This window comes from Felis catus, chromosome D2, assembly GCF_018350175.1.
Source record: "Felis catus isolate Fca126 chromosome D2, F.catus_Fca126_mat1.0, whole genome shotgun sequence".
Taxonomy (NCBI): Eukaryota; Metazoa; Chordata; class Mammalia; order Carnivora; family Felidae; genus Felis; species Felis catus.
Genome location: NC_058378.1, coordinates 38,955,590 through 38,977,633, shown reverse-complemented (window position 1 = coordinate 38,977,633; position 22,044 = coordinate 38,955,590). Strand labels below are relative to the sequence as shown.

Sequence of the window (22,044 nt, the reverse complement as noted above, 5' to 3'; positions counted from 1 at the left end):
CTCTTGGTAGGGCCCGCACGGGGCTAGCTCTGGGGCCCTTGTTCCCCAGCTGGGGCCCTCTGACCGGCTCCAGGGTCTCTGCTCCTCTCCCGTGGGGGCTGCCGGCTCAGCGGGGATGCTACAGAATGCCCGTGTGGTGCCCTTTAAGGCATCCCCTGCCCCCTGGCCTGCCCTTCTCTGATTTCTTCTCGGCTGTTGGGAGAGACGCTGAAGCTGTGAGAATGGCGGCCTCCCTAACCAACAAGCAGGCATGAGGTTTCCCCTCTACCCCCGTGAAGGCGCTGAAAGGCTTGGTTCTCTGCAGCCCGCTGGAGGGTGGGAGAGGAGGCAACTGTGCTCCCAGGGCACACTCTGGCGACACGGGGGAAGGCCTTCAGAGCTCCTTCTGCCTGTCCGGGGCTGTTGGCCCCCCCAGTTGCCCTGGACTTCATGGGCACGGCACCTCAGAGCCTACCGCGAACTTTCTCTTTCCTTCTTGCTCAAAGAAGCCTTATAGTCACGGCAGCAACTCAGCCCATGGGGACAGATGAAGAGAGGGTAGCAGGCTGCTTACGGACATGCGGCAAGGGAGGGGCTGAGCGGGCTCTGGTCTAGAGCCCCTGGGCACCCCAGCTGCAGCCCACCCATCCCCTCTCTCTGCGTCTTCTGGATGCTCTGCTGGGTAGATCCTGCAGGGGCGTGGGCTAAGTGGGCGGCATGGAGGGGCAGGGGGGTGGCCTCTTTGGAAGGTTTCAGAGTCGCCCCCCACCCCCAGACTAGGGATGGGGTCAGCTGTTTGACCTTGGGCGGGTTGCTTCACCTTTCTGCGTCTTCATTTCTTCACCTCTTGTCAGGAGGAAGTAGGTATGTCACCTATGGGGGTTCTAGCTCCTTTCTCCCCCGGATCTGAGTGGATTGGAGGAGGGTCTTGGATCTTCCTTGCCAGGGAACTAGGTGCGAGCCAGGTTGCCTGCGAGAATTCGGGCTCCGTTACCCCTCCCATCCCCTACTCTGTCACCTTGAGCCCTACTGTCCACTTCCTGTCTGAGCCCCAGGGCAAGCCTGGGTGGCCCCATATTGATCAGAGAGAGAGAGAGAGAGAGAGAGAGAGACTGAGGCCAGAAAAGCACAGAGCCAGGGCAGATGGACGAGTGGAGAATCAGAGCCCCCTCAGTCCCGCCTTGTCAGAATTCCTTACAGGGCCGAGGGAGGACCCTGGACCCTTCCAGCTTTGGGGCCCATGTCACATCTCCCCATCCGGGTGAGGTGTCGTCAGGTTCATCACTTTCCCTCCCTGGCCCCTTATGGGGGCTGACACGTGCCGGCTGTTTACAGAATAAATAAACAAATACATTGGGCAGTGGGTGAAGGGCTCAGAGACTTTGCGGTCAGGGGAATTAGTTCTAGCTGGGAACGTACACTTCATTCACACCCTGATCTTGCTGATGAGGAAACCGAGGCCCTGGGGGAGACATCTCTGGGGAGCCAGAGGACTCAGAGGGCCAGAGGAAGGCAGGAGCTCAGGGTCTGTGGGAGTGTGGCCCTGGCTTGGGGTGGAGGAGCAGAGTAGTGAGGAGCTGGGCGGGGGATGGTAGACCCAGGGAGGGGTGGGGTGGGACGGGCGTCTTTTACGCCAAGCAAGAGCGTGTGGTAGCCCCGATGTGAGAGTGTGCAGCCACATTCAGGACGCCGAGGAAACTTTGCTAGGGTCTGGAACCGCCTCAACCACAGAGGGAGGCACGGAGGCGGCCCGCACTAGAACCCCGTCTGGCCAGCGCTCCTTGTCCAGTGCTCACTCTACCGTGTACCCTACGTACCCAAGTCTGGAAGCCTGGATAGCCAGAAGTTGTGGCCAGATGCTGTTCTGCTGTTTTTTCGGCGGACCGCACGTGGAACAGGATGCCAAGGTTCCTCCGGGCCCTGGGACCCCACTGAGGACGAGATCTGGTCCCCTGGACACACAGCACGTGGGGTCGCAGATGGCCTGGACCCACAAGCCTCACAAAGACACCCTACGTGCCACGGCTTTGTTTTCTCGGGGTGGCAGCGCGGAGGGGGAGGAGGGAGGCACGGGCGGCCTCCACACACACGGTGGCAAATTTAGGCCATCGATTTGCATTTATTTCCTGCTCAAATGATCCAGGCTGGCTGCTGCTGGGGGTGGGGGCGAGGGGGCTGCTCTTTAGCATTTTAAGTTTGCAGATAATTGGAGGAAAATAACTCCAATAATGAAATCACTGTGGGATCGCATTCTGATACGTGACAAATCAATTCATTTATGATACCTTCTTTGTCACACTGAGCCATTCTGGCGCTCAGTGGAAACCTCTTAAATTAATAAAACTGTTAAATCCATAAAATCCTCCGTTCCGAGGAGCACATCACAGCACAAGTTTGAATCATTAAAGGAATAGAACTGATAAATGTGAGCTGGGGAGTGTCTGTGTCTGCAAAGAGGGGCTGGCTTTTAAGACAGATACAATATAATAGTCATAAGCTCCAATATATCCTCATTCTCTGTAGCAGGGGGAGGGGAGGTGGGGCGGGGCCACCCACACATTCCGGGAGGAGGGCTGGTGGATATAGGCCTAGCCAGCGTGGGGCAGGCTGCTTTCGGGATGATTTGTGGGACTTCAGCCTTTTAAATAAAATATGATTTAATAGCAAAGAGAAAAATGTAAAGCCTTTATTGGACCCTGTCGAACCTGACTTAGCTCACCAGGGACTTTCCAAAATAGCTGTGCTTGTCTGAAAGGGGAGGGACAGCACAGGCTGTCAGATCACACACTGCCCGGGGAGTGAGGGGCTTGGCTGCTGGGGGCCTGGGGAGGGGACAGAACAGTGGACCCAGGTAGGGCTGGGCAACCTCCCAGCTTGACTGCTGGCTGATTGTGTGAACTTGGCCAGGTTACTGCAGCTCTCTGAGCTTCTGTTTCCTCACCTGTAAACCGGGGATAAGGATGCTGATCTCCTAGGGGGGAATGTAGGAGCAGGTGCACAAAATAGAGCTTTATCAACCACAAAATGCAAAGGGATGGTCAGTTCATGGACACCCTTTTTTTTTATTATTCATTTTTGAGAGAGACAGAGACAGCGTGAGTAGCGAAGGGACTCAGAGAGGGAGAGAGGGAGAATCGCAAGCAGGCTCCGCACTGTCAGCACAGAGCCCAAAGCGGGGCTTGAACTCATGAAACCGTGAGACCATGACCTGAGCCGACACTAAGAGTTGGACGCTTAACCCACTGAGCCACCCAGGTGCCCCGTCACGGACGTTCTTTAACGTGGCCCCAGCGGGTAAAGCTTTCTGCAATTCTCAGGCACAGGGTTGGATCTTTTGGTGCATTGCATGTGGGTCAAACAGCATGATTCTGATAGAGGGCACTGGGAGGTTCTGTGCACGTGAACTACATCGTATACATCACAGAAGTGTACTCCATTTGTGGGTGTTCTTTAAATGCACAGGCCCAGGAAAGAGCCCCCACATTACTTATTCAGGCTCATTCAGGAGGATCCGGCAGGGGGTCTAGCACAGAGAAAATAGCCATTGAGGACTCCTTATTCCCTCCATGTCAGTCTCCTTTGGAAAACGCTTTTAGGGGTGTTCAGGGGCCCCTCTGTGCCAGGCATTGGGCAAGGATGGGCAGCCACAGGAAATGAATGACATCTGCCTGCCCCTTTGGGTCTTACACGGCCTCCTCTGTTGTCCGTTTGCCTTTTACTCTGATGAGACTGGAAGGTCTCTGAAGCTGTGATTTGGGCCTCCCCCTTCCCTTGCCTCCTGTAGGCCCCTCTCCCACGAACGCTCTCTGGAATGGATGGAGTGTTCATCCCCCATTCCAGAAGCTAGGGGCTCATCCAATGTGGCAGCTTTCAAGTTGTATTTGCTCATAAGGAGAAAACTTTTTTTTTTTTTTTTTTTTTTTTTACATTTCACCCCAGTGTATACAGATGTGTTATACATATATGATTGGAACAAAATTTTTATGGAACAATACTTACCTTTAATGCATGTTTGAGATTCTATTCTATTCTATTCTATTCTATTCTTTTCTATTCTATTCTACTCCATGCCATGCCATGCCATGCTATTCCATTCCATTCCATTCCATTCCATTCCATTCCATTCCATTCCATCCATCCCATCCATTCCATTCCATTCCATTCCATTCTTCCCTCAGTTTTAAAAATGCTGTCTTGATCCGCTAAATTAGTTTTATGATCCGCTAAAGGGTGTGGCCAGTATCGGTAATTCTGATCTGGTCCACTGCCTCAGTTTCCCGACAGGGGACTTGCCACAGGCTGCAGAGGATTGAGGAACTCCATGTCCCAGGCTGGGAGGGCCCAAGCCCACAAGTTCCCTGGCCATCTGCCCTCCACGGCCACTCTGTTTTCTGACTCAACCTTAGCCCCGCCAGAACCTTCCCCACTGGCCACTCTGTGCGAGATTCAGGGACGCCAGACGGGAAAGGGACAGGAAGCTGTCATCAGAGGCTTCGGTTCACCTTCTTGAAAAGAGAGAGGAAGTGACAAGATGGCCCGACTGCCCTCTCCCCCCCACAACAATCTAAACGTCTGGGCGGGGGGGAGGGGGGAGGGGGGATCCCAGGCCTCTGGCATAATGAGCCATGTCACCCCCTCACCCCCGCCCCCGGACAACCTGACAAGTCTCACTCCTTGCAAGCATCAGGAATCCTCCGCGGCGATGTGAGTGCTAATTGCCAGCCAGGGCTAGGGTAGCAGCCCTGTAACCCATATCAATCGTGGGCACTGGCCAGGGCTGTGCAACAAAATGGTTCATCGGAGGCTGTCAGACCCCAGTGTCCTCCCTTGGGGCTGCTGTGCCTGCTGGAGTCCGAACAGGAACAATGGCCACCTGCTACCCCCGCCCCCTCGGCGGCCTGGCCCTGGGCACTGCAGGCTTGCAGGGCAGGGCCTGATAGGTGTAGGAGCAAACGCTCAGCCTTCCTGGCCCGCCTTGATGTTTTGTCACCGTGCTTGTCACCCTAGGACCGATGGGCTGTCATCACCTACCACCACCTTTCTCATGGAGAGAAAGCTTCAGGTTGGGTTTTTTTTGTTTAAGCAAAAAACTTTTGCCTGTGGGGAAACTGACATGGCCCCCAAAGCATCATGATGCATGGCTCGCAGATTAGGAGCTGCCGCGGGGAGCAGGGAGCCTCAGTGGGCGACATTCAACCCTCCCATCCTGGGCTCAGGTTAAATCTGTTTTTCAAATCTGGTGTCCTATGACAACATTTTAGCACGCATCAGAGTCCTCTGGAATGCTGGTTAAACCACGGCATGTGGGTTCCAGGAATCAGAGTTTCCATTCAGTCGGTCTGCATTTCTAATAAGTTCTCGGTGATGCTGATGCCGCTGGTCCACGGACCATACCATGAGACCCGTTGTCTTAGAAAGGGCTTCTCGATCTCTGTGTGTGAGCATTGCGTCCATCTGGAGGACTGCTTTAAAATATATGTGCTCGGCATACTTAGAACTGGAACTTTCAGACCACTGCTGGGGGCTGGGGAGTCAGATACACCCCAGGGCTCCCAGCCCCAACTTGCTGGAGCAGGTCACAAGAGATGTCACTTCTCACATCAGGATGGGAAGTGCTTTTGGAACATCTGGAGTTGTTCAGAGAGACAAGGGCTCACTGAGACCCAGGGAGGTTAAATGACTTGATCAAGGGCCCACCAAACTTTCTCAGGGTCCCAGAGGGATGAGAACCTAGCTACACAGCACCGGTGACAAAAGTGACCAGGCAGTGAGAGAGGTCAGCACCACCCAGCACGGCTGAGTGAATAATGGCGGATGTCCCCAAGTGACTTATAAACTCACAGGGAGCCTGGTAAAGAGGCCTTTGAGTTGTCCATGACCCTAGGGCTCTGGTGGATCTAGGGGTCAGGCTGATAAAGGGTCTGTGTTCCAGGGGCACCAGGCACTGTGTGTTCTGGGGTCTGACTGCTCCCTGAAATCTGAGTACGGCACCTGGCTCTCAGCAGCCAGCCTTACCGAGGGCCCCCCGTCCCCCCACTCCTACCCCGTTTCATATGCTTGTGGCCTTTTTTTTTTTTTTTTAAACCAGCTGCATTGAGGTATAATTCACCCATTGGAAAGGCACAGTTCGATGGGTCTTAGTAAATTTATACAGGGTGCAGCCATCCCCACTATCCAGTTTTAGAACATTTTCATGACTCCGGAAAGTTCCCTCATGCCTGTTTTCAGTCAGTCCCTACTCCTGCTCTCAGCCCCACAAAACTGCTGATCCACTTTCTCCATAGTTTGGTCTTTTCTGGGAATTTCACGGAAGTGGACTCCTGCAGTAAAGAATTTTTATGTCTGGCTTCTGGAACACAGCATCATGTTTCTAGCTTCTTCCCTATGGTTTCAGGTGTCAGTACCCCAGCCCTTTTATCACCACCAGGTAGTATTCTCATGTATGGTTATTACACATTTTATTGATCCAGTCACCAGGTCATGGATATTAGGGCTGCTTCCAAGTTTGGGCAATTTCAAATAATACTGCGATGAACATTTGCATACACGTCTTTCTGTGGATATATGTTTTCACGTCTCGTGGGTAGATGTCTATGAGTCATATGCTAAGTGTGTGCTTAATTTTTTTTAAAAATGTTTTTTTTATTAAAAAAATTTTTTTTAACGTTTATTCATTTTTGAGAGACAGAGAGAGACAGAGCATGAGCGGGGAAGGGGCAGAGAGAGAGGGAGACACAGAATCTGAGGCAAGCTCCAGGCTCTGAGCTGTCAGCACAGAGCCCAATGAGGGGCTCAAACTCACAGACGGCGAGAGCATGACCTAAGCTGAAGTCGGCCACTTAACTGAGCCACTCAGGCACCCCCGTGTGTGGTTCACTTTTTAACAAACTGCCAAACTGTCTTCCCAAGAGGCTGTATCAGTTTATCAGCTCCCCAGCCATGGATAAAAGTTTCCCCTTTCTCTACCTCCTCACCGACACTTGTTGCCTACCTTTCTGGTTGGAGCCATTCAACTGGATATGTAAGAGTGTCTCTAATGAGCACTTCCCTGATGACTAGTGACGCGGGGCTTCTTTTCGTGGACCTATTAGTCCTTAGTCAATCTTCGGTTAAGCGTTTGTCCAAATCTTTTTCTTTTCATTGAGTTGTTGGCTTTATTAGTGAGCTATAAAATTTCTTCCTATATTCTCCAAATGTCTTCATACATCCCCCTTTCCAGATACATAATTTGCAAGCATTTTCTCCCAGGCTGTGGCTTGTCTTCTCTTCCTCTTAAGACCCTCTTGAAGTGCGGGGCGCCTGGGTGGCGCAGTCGGTTAAGCGTCCGACTTCAGCCAGGTCACGATCTCGCGGTCCGGGAGTTCGAGCCCTGCGTCAGGCTCTGGGCTGATGGCTCGGAGCCTGGAGCCTGGTTCCGATTCTGTGTCTCCCTCTCTCTCTGCCCCTCCCCCGTTCATGCTCTGTCTCCCTCTGTCCCAAAAATAAATAAACGTTGAAAAAAAAAAAAAGACTCTCTTGAAGTTCAAACGTTTTAAATTTTAACGGCGTCCAATTTTTCATTCTTTTGCTATTATGGATCACGTGTTGGTGTCATAGCTAAGAAATCTTTGCTTAACCCAAAGTCACAAAGATTTCCTCCTATTTTTTTTTCCCCCGAGTAGTTGCATGGTTTTAGTTTTTATATAGTTCTGCAATCTATTTTGAGTTAATTTTGTGTACCGTGTAAGGTTCGAATGGAAGTTTTGTCATGTTTTGTTTTGCACACAGATATCCAATTGTCCCAGGGTTATTTGTTGAAAAAAAATGATCTTTTTCTCATTGAAATCTTGGCACTTTGTTGCACATCAGTTGTTCCTACATAGGGGGGTTTATTTCTGTATTTTCTGTTTTGTGGCATTGATCTGTACGTCTATCTTTATACTAATGCGACCCTGTGTTGATTACTGTGGATTTACAGTAAAATTTGAAATCTAGCAGGGCAAACACTCCAACTTCGTTCTTGTTCTGCAGAATTGTTTTGCCTATTCTAGCTTATTTTTCATTTCTGTGTAAATTTTAGGATCAGCTCGTCAATTTCTACAACAACAACAACAAAACCTGCTGAGATTTTGATAGAGATTTGATAGGGATTTCGATGGCAATCTGGGGAAACTTTCCATCTTAACAATTTTGGGTCTTCCAATTCATACACATGTACTCAGATCTCCTTTTATTTAGGCTTCTTTAATTTCTTTCCATGGTATTTTACAGTGTCCTAGGTACAATTCTTTTATTTCTTTTGTGAAATGTGTTCCCAATACCTTCTTCTTTTTGAGGCTATTGTGAACAAGTTTTCTTCTCTTCTCTTCCCCCTTTTCTTTTCTTTTCTTTTCTTTTCTTTTCTTTTCTTTTCTTTTCTTCTTCTTTTCTTTTCTTTTCTCTTCTTTTCTGATTGTTTATCGGCAGTAGGTAGAAATACAATTGGTTTTCCTACACCCTTTTAAACCAACATACCTTGATATTCCTCCCATTGATACATGAGATCTGTGTCCCTACCCCTGAGTCTGGTTCTGGAAGTTCTCAGCCAATAAAATACAGCAGAAGTAGTGCTGGGCCAGTTTCCAGGTCTTCAGAAACTAGCAGCTTCCACTTCCTGTGTCTTGGGGTACTTGCTTCCTGAGCCCATCCACCATGCTGTGAGGAAGCCCAAGCAGCCCATGGAGAGTCCATGTGGGGGAGCAGAGCCGAGGTCTCCAGCCCTCGGCAGCACCGACTTGCCAACCGTGGGAGGGACCATCTTGGAAGTGGATCCTCCAGCCTCCAAGGGAACCGCTTCAGCTGGTGTTACCGGAGCAGAGACGAGCCTTCCCAGCCAGGCCTCGCCTTCACTGCAGACTTGTGAGCAAAATAAATGACCCTTGTTGGTTGGAGCCACTGAATTGCGGGGGTGGTTTGTTTCACAGAGCTAGGCAACTGGCACCTTAGCCCCTGGAGCCTGATCCAGTGCTTGAGTGGGAAGGAAAGAAGTAAAGGAGAGAGGCAGAGGGAAGGAAGGAGTGAAAGCAGCAAGGAGGGCAGGAAGGAGGAAGGAAGGAAGGAAGGGACGGACTAACGCGTCTGAGGATTTGAGTGCCTGCCCTACGCAAGCCTGTGTCTTGATCGTTAAGAGTTGGACCAGCTCTCAGACATGCGGCCCTGCCATAAACACACTGCGTGTGCCAGACCTGAGGCAGGCCGTTCCTCCCCTCCGGGCCTCAGTCTCCCTATCTGTACAATGAGGACACTTGATTCTCTCTGCCGTGACCCAGGAGAACGGCTGAGGTGGGAAAGGCACCCAGGGCTGAATCCGATGGGGGTGTCGTGTCTGGAGCTTCCCGGTGCTTGGGGCTGCCCATCTGCGGCCTTGGACCTGACTACATCTTTGGAAGCCCCTGTGCCTGAGGGGTGGGGGGTGGGGGGGGGGAGAAGGAAGGCAAGGAAGAAAACCAGGAAGTCATGATGATTATAAGAATACTTTGTACTGTCATGCTTCTTTCTTTCATATATTATTTTTGATTAGATGTTTTATTTTGAGGTCACCGTGAGTTTACGTGCAGTTTTGCGAAATAACACAGATGTCCGTCCTGTGTCCCCTTTACCCATTTCCCCCAGCGGTAACATCTTGTAAAACCGTAGCGCAATATCGCAACTGGGACGGTGCCGTTGACGTCTCGAAGGCACAGATGTTTCCATCACGACGAGGTATGCTTCTTTCTTGAGAGGAGGTTTTCACTTGAGTAAGAAGGTGGGGCCCTGGGGCCCTGGGGAGCACAGGGCATAGGAGAGGAAGGATGGCCTGAGGATTTGCTGTGTGAGGGAGGAGGAGAAGGCCGAGCAGAGGCCAGCATCCCATCTGTGCGGGAGACGCTGGTGAGCCTGGCCATTCAGTCCCAGAGGACAAGGTTCTGGCAAGGAGTAGGGCGCGGCTGTCCTGGCCAGGGGAGGACATGGGGCCTTTCTGGCCTGGAGGGAGGAACTGGGGACACTGATTCCAGGTTCAGGATAAGGCCACGTGAGCGTGCATCCCTGAGGTACGTTGAGGGGGGGAGGGGCACTGGACAGCCCTGTGGGGACCACCATGGTGGAGCGCGGCCCCCGATGCAGGCTGGACTTGGCGATTCTTGGAATTCCTCCCAGCGCCGAGAGGCTGCCGCAGGGACTGCGGCACCAGGTCATCCATTCCCGAGGGATGTAGCTGGCCTCGCTGGGCTGCCCTGTTTGTCCCTGCCCCCAATCTACCCCTCTGGGCTCAGCCTTTCTCTGTCCTGGCTTTGCCCACGGGTCCCCGGGCTCCTAGGCTGCCATGTCCTCTCGGGACCGATCGCCAGTCACCAGGCCCAAGGTCAGACCTGTTTGTTTGGGGTTGTCTGGAGAGCAAAGCCCGGAGTGAGAAGGGGCAAGGTGGGGGGCGGGCAGGACTGACAGGTGGCAGCTGGGCCCAGCTTGCATGTGCTTCTGGGCAGCCTGGCCCCTCTGCCAGTCGTCCCTCCGTGGTGTGCTGAACTTTGCACGCCATCCCCATGGCCTGGGCCCTCTTTCCTTTCGCTCTTTGCACGCCCGGCTCGTCGATGTGCTTCTGTTCTCATGCCTCCTCAGAGAGGCCCTCCCTGACTGCCACCAAATACATTCCCTTTCTCTTCTTTGACAGCTCACCCCCCTTCTGTTTGCCTCTCCCCTGGCACTATCACAATCTGTCATTGTCTGTTGGTTCCTGGGTTCTTGGTCTGGTCTGTTTGTCCTGCTGGCCTGTTGGCTCTGTGCGGGTAGGGTAGGGTCACTTCGGCCTTGTTCTTGGCTGTGCTCCCAGCGCCTAGTGTAGCAGGTGTCTGATGAATGAATGAACAGTAATAGCTAACACTTGCACAGTATTTATAGGCACCAGGCCCTGTTCTAAACCACCTATATGAACTGAATCGATCCTCCTCACAAACCATGAGGTAGCTGCTATTATTATCCTCATTGTGTCGATGAGGAACCAGCGACGAAAAGCACGTGTCCCACAGCTAGTAAGCGATGTGGCCGAGATTTGAACCCGGGGAGTCTAGCGCCCGAGTCCACGCTCTCGAGGCCCCGAAAGAGGAAGGCCCACCTGCCTCCTGTCCCTGACCGGCTCCGTCGGGGTCCACTGCTCACTCCAGACAACGTGTTCTTGGAGCTCTTGCCCCGCCTCCGGCCCCTGCCTCTCCTGGCTGAGAGCTCCGGTGCTAATGGTCTCGGCGGGCCTCTCTCCTCCCAGAAGTACCATGGGGGAGGACTTGTCATTCTTTTGGGACAAAGGAGAAACTGAGGCTCTGCAGGGGAACGAAGCAGGGCTGCCTTGCGTCCAGCCCTGGGCCTTTTCTCTGCCCTCAGCTGCCTGACCTCATAGGTGGGAGAGAATTTCCAAAGGCTGGATGGGCTCCTGGATGGGACTCTCCTTATTTATTTCTCAACAGCCTTAGGAAGTGGGCAGGGGGCATGGCTTTCGTCCCCTTTCTACTGATGGAAAAACTGAGGCCGGGATGGTCAAGCCTATTCCTTGTGGTCATCCGGCTGAAGAAGACCGGACTTCCTGTCTTTCGGTGCTTGGGGCTGCCCAAGCAGACCTGTCTTTCAGCCCTGGGCTCCCTCCAGGGTAGTCATGACACCAGGTGGCGGGGATTCCGGAAGGGATCTGGTAGGCTTACCTGCCACAGGGCCAGGGTGAGAAGTCAAGGAGGCTGGCACGCCATACGTGGCCGATCCAAGATGAAACTGCATGGGATGAATGAACGCACGAGGGAACGAATGATTCTCTGATGTATGCCCCGTGGAAGAGGCCTAGTACCAGAGCGGGCACCCGTAGGGGCTCTGTAAGTGCCAGCTGCCCACCGAGACTTTTAGAGCCAGTCTCTGTGACCTCATAGCTCAGGGTGGGGAGAATGGCCCCTTCTCGAAGGGCGAGGCAGATCCAGGGGTATGAAAGTTCAGGGAAGGCTTCTTGGAGGAGGGGGCCTTGGCGCTGGGGGGTGGAAGGTTGCAGGGAGAAGAGCTTCCCGGGCCGAGGGATCATCAAAACCCTGGGTTCAGCTGGACTCCATCACTAATTAACACCTGTCTCTCCCTGAACCTCCTCACCCCCTTGGTCGTGAACTCGAAGGACTTGCTCCTTTAGCTTTCGATACGTGTGGGTCCTGCTTCAAAGATTTCCAGTCTATGAAAACCCAAAACTTCTAGGGGACGAGAATTTCAATTATTGAATCCTCCCAGGGGACTAGGCATTTCAGCTATACTCATTTCTTCTTTTCAAGAACGCATGAAAAACTACTGTTCCTTTATTTTTTTTTTTAACAGTTTTATTGTTTAAGGTTCGCCCATTTAAAGAGTACAGTTCAGTGGTTTTTAGTGTATTGGCAGAGTTGTGCAAGCAGTACCATAATCTAATTTTAGGACATTTCCTCATGCCCCAAAGAAACCTTTTGCCCATTAGCAGGCACTCCCCATTTCCTCTGTCCCCCCGCCCCCACCATGTACCAAAAAAGTAGAGACCGTATAATGAACTCCTTTTACCCCGCTACTCAATCTCCATTTTTCTCAAGTTCCTTCCCACTCTTATCTCTTCTGTTGAAGCTCTTACTGAAACATCTTCAGCCTGTGTTCTCACCGGTGTGGTTCATAGACCAGCGACACAGTGTCACCTGGGAACTAGTTAGAAATGCGGAAGCTCAGGCTATATCCCAGGCTTACTAAGTCAGAATCTGTCTTTTTCTTTTCTTTTCTTTTCATTATTTTATTTTACAGGCAGAGAGAGTGAGTGGGAGAGAGGGACACAAGGAGAGAGAAAAATCTTATAAGCCTTATGAGGCTCGATCCCGCGACCCTGGGGTCATGACCCGAGCCAAAATCAAGAGTCAGACCCTCAACCGACGGAGCCACCCAGGACCCCGCAGAATCTGAGGTTTGACCAAAGCCCCAGGGGACTTGCCTGCTCAGTGGCTCTGAGATAAAGCAGACCTGACCTCACATGGGGCCCGCATGTCTGATACACGGGCGCTGTCTTCTGTGAGCATCAGGCCATTATCACAACTAGTGAAATAAGTAATAATCCCCATCCCTAAATGAGGAAACAACCCTTGTCCCAGGTCCCGGCTAGGAATGCCCAGCAGAATTTGAACCCAGACTCAGCTGGCCGCATGCCTTTCTTCCCTCCACCCTTGCCATTTTGAAGGGCTTTGATCTATGGCCAAAGTTTCCTGCTTTCATCAGGGGCAGCCCAGAGCCCTTGGCAGTGTTTTGTAGATGCTGAGACACATGGGCTACTTGCTCCCTCTTTCTTAATGACTGGGGTGACAATGGCAGTGCCTTGGATGATGACCCGGTCACCACGGTCAGCCTCTCAGTTGGCACACTAAGGATATGAGATCAGAGGGAACCGCTAGCTTCTGGGGCAGGGGCCAGACTACATCCAGACCCAACTTGCCACTGACCTGGGCCAGCCCCGCCCCCGTCTCCAAACCTCTGTGTCCTTCTGGGGAAGGCGATCTGCACCTGGTCCCAAGACAGCGGATGTGCCCATTCTGGGCACCAGCACAGGGGTGCTCGCCAGCTGACCCTGTCCCTCCTACCCTGTCAGAATTCTAGCAGGAAGCTATTGGGTGAAGAGTGTCTGTTTGCTCAGAGGCACCTGGTGAAAAATGGAGGTTGGGTTCTCTGAGTTTGCTGTGCTGAAACAGACTCAGGTCGAGTATTCTTGAGGCCCTTCTGGGGCCTGGCCCTAGGCCAGGTGTCCTGGGGGAGCCCAGGGAAGAGCAAGTCTGAGCATGGCCTTCTGGGGACTGACTGGCAGGCTGAAGTAGAGGGAGACTTGGAGAGGGCCCCATCCTGGTAGCGGCTCGAGTTGTCCAAACTCCTTATTTTATGGATGGGACACTTAGCACAGCAAGCACTCGGGGAGTCTCAGGGTTTCTCTGGCTCCCGCGATGGCGGGGCCGTGTCCCATCCAGATGAAAGGCCACGAATGTCCTCTTCCCCATCCACGGAGCTTACTCCATCAGCAACAGGGCACTTGGGGTCAGGCAGCCTGGGCTGAAACCCTGGCTCTGTCTCTCACCAGGTGTGTGGCCTCAGGGGAAGTGCAGAAGGAACTTTAAGTCGGCCTCCTCTTATGAGAGTGGCCAGCGATCATCACAGCGCCCATCTAAAAGCATCATCAGGGGGCGCCTGGGTGGCTCAGTCGGTTAAGCGGCCGACTTCGGCTCAGGTCACGATCTCACGGTCCACGAGTTTGAGCCCCGCGTCGGGCTCTGTGCTGATGGCTCAGAGCCTGGAGCCTGTTCCAGATTCTGTGTCTCCCTCTCTCTGACCCTCCCCCGTTCATGCTTTGTCTCTCGCTGTCTCAAAAATAAATAAACGTTAAAAAAAAATTAAAAAAAAATAAATAAAAATAAAAGCATCATCAGGACGACTGACTAGCTAAGCGATCTGGCATCTAGCGCTTGGTCAACAGAGGTCAGCTGTATTCTTATTAATTGGTATGTTTTTCCTCTGTGTCGAAGCCCAAATGTCTTATTGGATGTGCAAGGCCCTTCATTATCTGGCCCCCCGTTTCCTCTCCTGCCTTAACTCTCCCCCACTCTCTGCTTTGTGTTGCAGCCAAAATATATCTTTACACTATCTCTTGAACAGGTTTCTTACCTCCAGACCTTGGACCATGCTGTTCCCTCTGTCTGAAGCACTCTTGCCAATTCCTGCTTTCCTGTGGATCTCAATTTAGACATCATTTCCCTGGAAACCTCCCCCAGCTCAGATCGGGATTGGGGGGCCCCCTCCTGGGCCCCCCCCCTCCGGACAAACACCATCAGGCTCTGCGTTGCCATGCCTTATTTCCTTGTCCACCTTTCCCACCAGACTGTGAATTCTGTGCAGCAGGGGACAGTCCCTAGTAGGTAGTATGGGCCTGGCTCGCTGGGAGTTCCCAGGGAATATAGTATACAGTAAGTGTCAAACGAGTGCAGGCTTACTGCAGCGGGAAGTCAAAGCCAGATAGCCCACAGGGCGCATTTGCAGGAAGTGGTGGTCAAGAAAGATCTGCTATTAGAGGTAAAGCTCACTTGTGGCCTTGGAGGATGCGGCCTAGGCAGAGAGAAGTGGGAGACACTCTGTTCGCTTTACATAAGTGTCCGTTAACACGCGTGACGTAGTGGTAAGCTGTCTTTAATCGGAAGAAGCCCTTCGCTCGTGCCATGTGTTTGAGAAGCTAGAACCGGGTGGGAATTCACATTGGAGACAAATACATTAGTGATTGACATGGGAAAAACTATGAAAAGTGGGGCAGGAGAGCTTGGTGAGAGGAGGTGATACCTGGGCAGGGCGATGAGGGATGCATAGGAGTTTACAAGGTAGGTAAAACAGGATGCCAAGGGAACAGCCGACGAGAGGTGACAGGGAAGAAGCGTGTTTGAGGAATGTTGACAGAGTACTATGGGATGCAAGCAGGGTGCCAAGATGGGTGGGGAGCTATTGTAAAAACTTGTGAAAATCGGGCTATGGAGGCTGCACATTATCCTATAGCTTATTCACTCAGGCATTTGTTTCACTGATATTTACCGAGCACGAACTACCCGGTGGGAAATAAAAAGGACTTGGTGCCTACCCTTGTAGAGCTGAGAGTCTACAAAGGATCCACTGAAAATGCCTATGTAACGAATGTGACAAGGTCAGACTGACATCTTGGAAAAATGAAGTATTATGGTAGCTGAGTAGAAGGATGCATGAGAAGGCAGAGGCAGGGAGGCTGGTCAGGAGACCCGAGAGGGTAGAGGCAAGAGAGGCGGGTAGGAGCCGGGGCCATGTGCCAGAGATGGAGAGGGGTGGTTTGTGATAGATTTAAGACGCTGTAGCGTTTTTTGCTATTCCTCCTGCCGAGAGGTGTAGTCGGATTTTTGACCCTTGGCTCTGAGCTGGCCTGAGTGTCCCCTTGGCCAATAGAACATGGCAGAAGTTTGAGGCCTCTGAAGCTGGGCGATAAGAAGCCTTGCAGGCAGCCTCCCTGGGCCTCCCAAGACACTCTATATGGGAGCCTTGAGCTTCCATGGAAGAAGTCGGACTAGCCCAAAGCTTCTGTGCGATGGAGACCACATGCCGGTGCTCTGCGGGACAGTCCCCTCTGAGCTCTGCCTCCCAGGGATTCTTGCCACGGCACCAGCCGTGTGAATGCAGTCAGCACAGGCCCTTCAGATGGACCCGTCCACCAGCTGAATACCACGTAAGTGACTTCCATCCACACCAGGTGGACTTAGGAGAGTCGCCCAGCTGAGCCCTTCCGGAATCCCTGACCTACAAAACCGCAAGGTGTAATAGCATCGTTTATACTTTAAGGCAGGAAGCTTCAGAGTCGTTCATTACATAGCAGCAGATAAACTGGGCTAGGATAAAAGGCAGAGGTCCTGGGGAGGCAAAGCCAGCAGGCTCCACCCAGTAGGTATGGGGAAGAGCACCTATCATTGGGGTTGGGCTGGAGGGACAAGGCGTCCAAGTTAGGGTTGCCAAATCTAACGGATAAATACGGGCTGCCCAGTTACATTTTGGACAAGTTTTTAGTATAAGTATGTCCCAAGTATTGTGTGGGACATACTTATACCAAACACTCATTTATTGTTAATCTGAAATTCATAGGTGACTGGGCATCCTGTATAATACCTGGCCATCCGAACCCAAGTGGGGGAAACGGTCCGTGCGAGTATCTGGAAGTGGTGATCCAGGAGGACCTCAGCCTGAGAGATAAGGGGGAGAGGGGAGCTGGGGTCAAAGGTGCGGGGCCCGGCAGGCCCGGCCAGGGAGTGGCTGTGGAGAACCCTGCTGGACCCGCGTGGATCTGGGGCATGTTGTTCTCTCGGCAGGTGTCTTGGCAACGGCTGGACCTGGGACCCCCGCTGGAGCCCGAGTCTCTGTGTGATCCATGCTGGTGACAGGGCAGGAGCAAGTGCAAAGGTCCACCTGCCCCTGACCGGGGAGCACGTGAGGAATGCAGCCTGCTACGAGCTCCCTGCAGGGCCGGGCGCCCAGGCTGCTGCCCCGGTGGGCCCCTCAGAGGCATCTCCTTCCCCCTCCCGTTGGCTCTCCTCACAGACTATCTCGGTAAATCCAGACCTCTCCATGTGTCCAGAACTGCTGACACGCTGGCTCAGCGTGAGGAGCTGTCTGCCCGTGTGTGTAGAGCTCCCCGGAGCAGGGCGGGGCCAAGGCCGCGGAGAGAGGGGCCCCTCTCTCCGTAGGGTCTAGCGCGATGCGGGACTCCCAGGGCCAGGGCTACCGGAGGACCAGCTCTCTACTCTTTCTGTCTCTGGTCTGTGAGGACCTTCGGTTCCTAGCCTCCCAGAGAGCCAAGGCTTTTCCAACCCCGGGCTGCCAACAGCCCCAGGGAGGGACACATTGAAGTGGCCACCGTGGAGTCGTCGTTTCTGCCCAGCCTCTCCTTAGGAGAGTGGGCCTCACGGCTCCAGCTGAGCCGGGGGGAGTGTGGGTTCTGGTCTGAATTGGGAATTCCGTCTTGCAGTGATGGCTCCTTCTTTGGGGCTCTGGCCAGGGGGACTTCAGTGCATCCCTCTCTCCACACCGTCCAGTGACCCCCGCCCCCCTTACCATGGGGGGGGGGCCTCGCCCTGCCAACCCGAGGCTGCCCACTGCCCTCTCTCTCACTTGTCCAGACACGCTGCTCTGGGGAGCGCCATAGGGCCCCCATCTCTGTTGTCCCCGTACTGCTGAGTCCTGGTCTTTGTCTGGAAACCCTTAGACTTGCACGCTGAACACCTAGCTCCGTGCTGTAGGGGACACCATGGCCCCCGGGCAAGGCCCTGCCCTCAAGGAGCGAGAGTATCACCTGAGAAGACAAGGCGGGTGGCAGGAAGACAGGCAAACGAAGTCAGAACTGGGAGTCCAGCGTGCGGCGTCTGGAACCTAGAGCCAGCCTTGCGTGGGACATGGCTAGCCGGTGACCGTGTGGCCGCGGACAAGTCCCCCGAGCTTTCTGAGCCTCAGGGGCCTGCTGGTCACTTGTGGGGTTCCTTCCCACTCCACAGGCTGAGAATCAAGTGGCACTACGGGGACGGGGTGGGGATGCCCTTCCCAGATGACAGGGACCACTTCGTCTCTGTTGGAGCACAGCTTCGTGTGCCCGTTTGTTGTGAATACAGAGTTCTGCTCTGCAGGCCGCAGGCAGCTCAGTCAGATACCAGCTCGGGTCTTGTCTCAAGAAAAGGGACATCAGGTGAGGGTCTGAAAGAACAAGAAGGGGTTTTCCACGAAGAGGAGATAAAGTCGAGGCTGGGGAGGGACAGGAAGGGTGTCTCGGGCACCGGGCAGGGCACGTGCAAGGCCATTGTGGAGCGGGAGCACCTGGCACGTTTGTGGAGCGGCGAACCTTCTAGGAGGCTGACACCCAGGCCCCGAGAGGGGGGGCGGGCAGCCCAGGGATGGCGGAATGGAGGAGTCACCCCGGGGTCAGCGTCGGGGGAGAGGGGGTTTGCATGCCAGCCCGTGGAGTCTGGACTTTATCCACTCGACAGCGGGGAGCCAAGGAGGGCTGTTAGCAGGCCAGTGACACGGTCAAGAGCATGCTTGGCCCTTCTCGACACTGCCTGCTCCCTGCCCCGTCTTCACATCCTGCCTGCGCTGTGGAGCTTGTCCCCAGTGCCCCAAGCCCGGCCACTCAGGACAGCGATGGTGGTGGGCGCAGGTTGGTCCCCCGCGTGGTGGCAGCCTGCTTCTTCCTGGGGCCACGCGCCTCTCGCCCTCCACCAAACCCGGCCGATCCTGGTCATCTGAGCACGCATCTCCCGCTCTGCGGTGTTGGCCTGGAACCCTCCCATGCCGCCGTCACGAGGGCCGACCTACATCTCTGGGGTCAGGCCGGCTTGGATGGGCCAAGCCACGTCTCTGTGTGCTTTTCCCGGATTAGACTCCAGCTCAGTGCCCGCAACAGAAATGGCCCCCTCTCCCTCCGGACGGCTCTGGCTTGTGTTTATTTTTAACGACTACAGATGTCTTGCGGCCAGAGGTAGATGCACGCGGAGGAGGGCAGAGAGAGGGTGTGTCTTTGGGGACGCAGACTTCCTATGAATCCCTTGGTGACTTCCAGGCCCCACCTTCACTCACAGCCTGCAGAGATTCTACCTGTAGAGCTAAACAGCCCCAGGGATCCCCTGGCTGTATCCTTCACTCCGCACGGGGGAAACTGAGGCCCAGCCTGGGGGCGAGTGGCAGAACCAAGAGGAGAGCTCCACATCCGGTTCCCTGGTGGGCGTCTTCCCTTTCCCCGGGGACTAAACTGAGTTAAGGAAGAGTGTGGTGGGGAGGCCCTGGAGCCAAGGATGGGTGGGAAGAAGGGGACGGTCAGAGACGCCAAAGGAAAGCCGGGGCTGAGCCATCAGGTGGAAGATTTGGCCAAAATTGAGATTTGAGATTTGGCCCCAAATTACATGGTACTTCTGTTTTAAGAGCTGCGATGGTAACCCTCAGCTCACCCCTCCCCCACTGGAAACACGATGTAACATTTTCAAGACTTTCAGAGGGTGGAGGAAGGAGCCACCCTGAGCCTCTGGGCACCCACCCTGTGCCCGGCATCCTTCTTCCCTCCATTTAACCTCCGTGAGCACCTAATAGGTTCTGGGTGCTGAGAATACAGGTATCGAGAATGACTCATAATTTGTGGAGAGAAGGCCCCGCTAAACAACTGTTTTTAACAGAAAAATCCTACACCCAGAGCAGAGGGTCTAGCCCCAGTGGGAGGAGGGGTAGGCAGTGAAGGCTTCCCGGAAGAGGAGGCGCCTGGGATGAGTCTTGAAAGATGAGAGAGAATTAAGCTGACCGAAAACGTGGCAGGGTACCGTCAGCAGGCGAAACCGCGTGGACAAAACCAGGGCGGCTTGAACCTGCGCGAAGTGAGGGCTGCTTTATGCTGTGATAACACACACCCCAGCTCAAGGCTGGAATGAACAGATACTGGAAGGCTCAGTGGGGGGTGGGGGGGCCACGTCTGGAGCCCGATGGGTCACCCTTTGCAGGGTGAGTTCATCTACAGGTTTTTTTTTAAGCTGCAGAGTGGCTTGTTTGGATTTGTGTTTTAAAATATGGTCCTGGCAGTAGCGAGGCGGCTGACTCAGAGGGAGCCGAGGCAGGAGGCTGGGGAGCCTGTTGTAATAACCCAGGGGGGAGGGGAGGAGGGCTTGACCTTGGGCTGTGGTAGTGTGGGGATGGAGGGGAGAGGACTGCGTTGGGAAACATCTAGGAGGGCAAGTTGTCAGGACCTGGTGACTGATGCCAGGCGGGATGAGGGAGAGGCAGAGTCAAGGCCGGCCTTGTCAGAAGCCCAGCAGGGGTGCAGCCGGCTGACGGAATCCAGCGGGCAGGGCAAACTCAAGGCTGATCTCAGGTTGAGACAGGGTGAGTCTTGGGTGCCGGTGATGTGTGCGTGAAGGCGGCGACAGGATCCCGGGGGGCGGTTGGAGACCCGGGGTCTGGAGGGCGGGTGGGGGAGAGGCCTTGAACTAGAAAGTAGATTTGGCAACGATGGGCACGTGGTCATGGTGGGCACGGACGGGGGAGCCGGATGGCACAGGAAGACCTCGAAAGGGAGGCGGGGACCCCTCCCCACTGACCCTGACTTTAGGGGGTGGGTGGAGGAAGGGAGGGCCCCACAGGAGATTAAGGATGGGCGGGTGGTAGGAGGCTCCGCAGAAAGCGTGATGTCAGGAGGTGTGGCTGCAGTGAGCATGCGTGTAACTGTGGGGACTGCAACGGGGCTCCTGACGGGGAGGGAGATTCCAGGGTGACTGATGGACATTCTAGAGGGGGTGGGCCCGGCACACAACTGGGAGGGTGGCTCCTCTGGAAGGAAGAGGGACCTTCTTGCCCTCTGATTCCAGCCAGAGGGTCATCTGGCCAGGTGCGGGGCTGTGTTTGGAGACCGGGCAGAGACAGAAGGTCACATCCGAAGACCTTAATGTTTTTGACGAAGGCTGGCGACTCTAGAAATGGAAGGGAGCAGAACGGACAGAGGTCATGAGGAGAAAGCAATGGTGGGGTTAAAATGGAAGAAGACGAGAGGCTGAGTGATGGCCTGGTCGAAGGTGGGGGGTCAGGGGTGAACTTGGGTCCAGGAGAAGGTCCCTGGAGAGAGGAAGCTGAAGCTCGGGAGAGTCCAGCTCTTGACGTCACTCACACGGATGCTGAAGGCTACCAAGCTGATGGCACGCCTTGGGGGGTGGGGTGGGGAGGAGAGACAGTGGTCTGGGGCTAGGTGGCCAAAAGTGTCAAGTGGGGGACTGGCAAAGTGGAGTCTGAGGGTGAAAAGAGAGTGATGGTGGTGGAGTCAGGTGGCATAAATGCCAAGGGGGAAAACCTCCGTCATGTGGCCTTGATGGAATCATGGTCTGAAACACCTGCAGGGGCATGAAGAGAGTGTGGGGACGCCGGGGGGTACCACTCAGGGAAGCGAGATGGGGGCAGAAACACCCTCCCCAGAGAGCACTCGGGGGATGAGGTATTACAAAAGGTTTCCACTGGAGGAAGGCCAAGGATAGAGGTGGTGTTGTTAAAGGAAGTGAGTTCCGGAAGGGAGGCTGGGAACGGGGTGGGTCAGGCACGGTGAGGTACAGAGCAGGGGGAAGTGACCAAAAGAGGGTGCCCTGGAGCCACCACCAAGGAGGAAGGGGCACGAGGCAGGGGGGCAAGCTTTCAGAGAGGCGGGGGCCTATGGGATGAGCAGGAGTTTCCCTGAGGAGAAGGGAAAGAGAGCACAAGAGGGCACAGCTGTGCCGAGGCCCGTCGTTCATTCCACGAGTATTTATGGAGGTTTTTGACGAGACAGGAAATGTTCTCTGTACTTAGGACCTATCAGTGGACAAAACCATAACCCCTGCCCTCATGGGGCTTATGATATAGCTGGGGGTCGGGGGAGAGACAGAACGAGTAACAGGACAGACCAGAAGTGAATCTCAGAGTATACGAGAGGGCGATGAGGCCATGGCAAAAAGCAACAGCAGGGCAGGGTATGACGGATTGTCCCAGAATTCTGCGGGCAGAGCGGGGCTG

The 22,044-nt window shown here is 54.2% G+C and overlaps 1 long non-coding RNA gene across 2 annotated transcripts in view; it reads left to right on the top strand.

The window, feature by feature from the left end:
- Nucleotides 1–20,211: 20,211 nt before the first annotated feature.
- LOC102900266 overlaps nucleotides 20,212–22,044 on the top strand; it is a 48,355-nt gene continuing 46,522 nt past the window's right edge. For both annotated transcript variants that reach the window (XR_006587037.1, XR_006587036.1), the window contains exon 1: nucleotides 20,212–20,394. This is a non-coding gene — a long non-coding RNA (uncharacterized LOC102900266). The remainder of the gene's footprint in view (nucleotides 20,395–22,044) is intronic.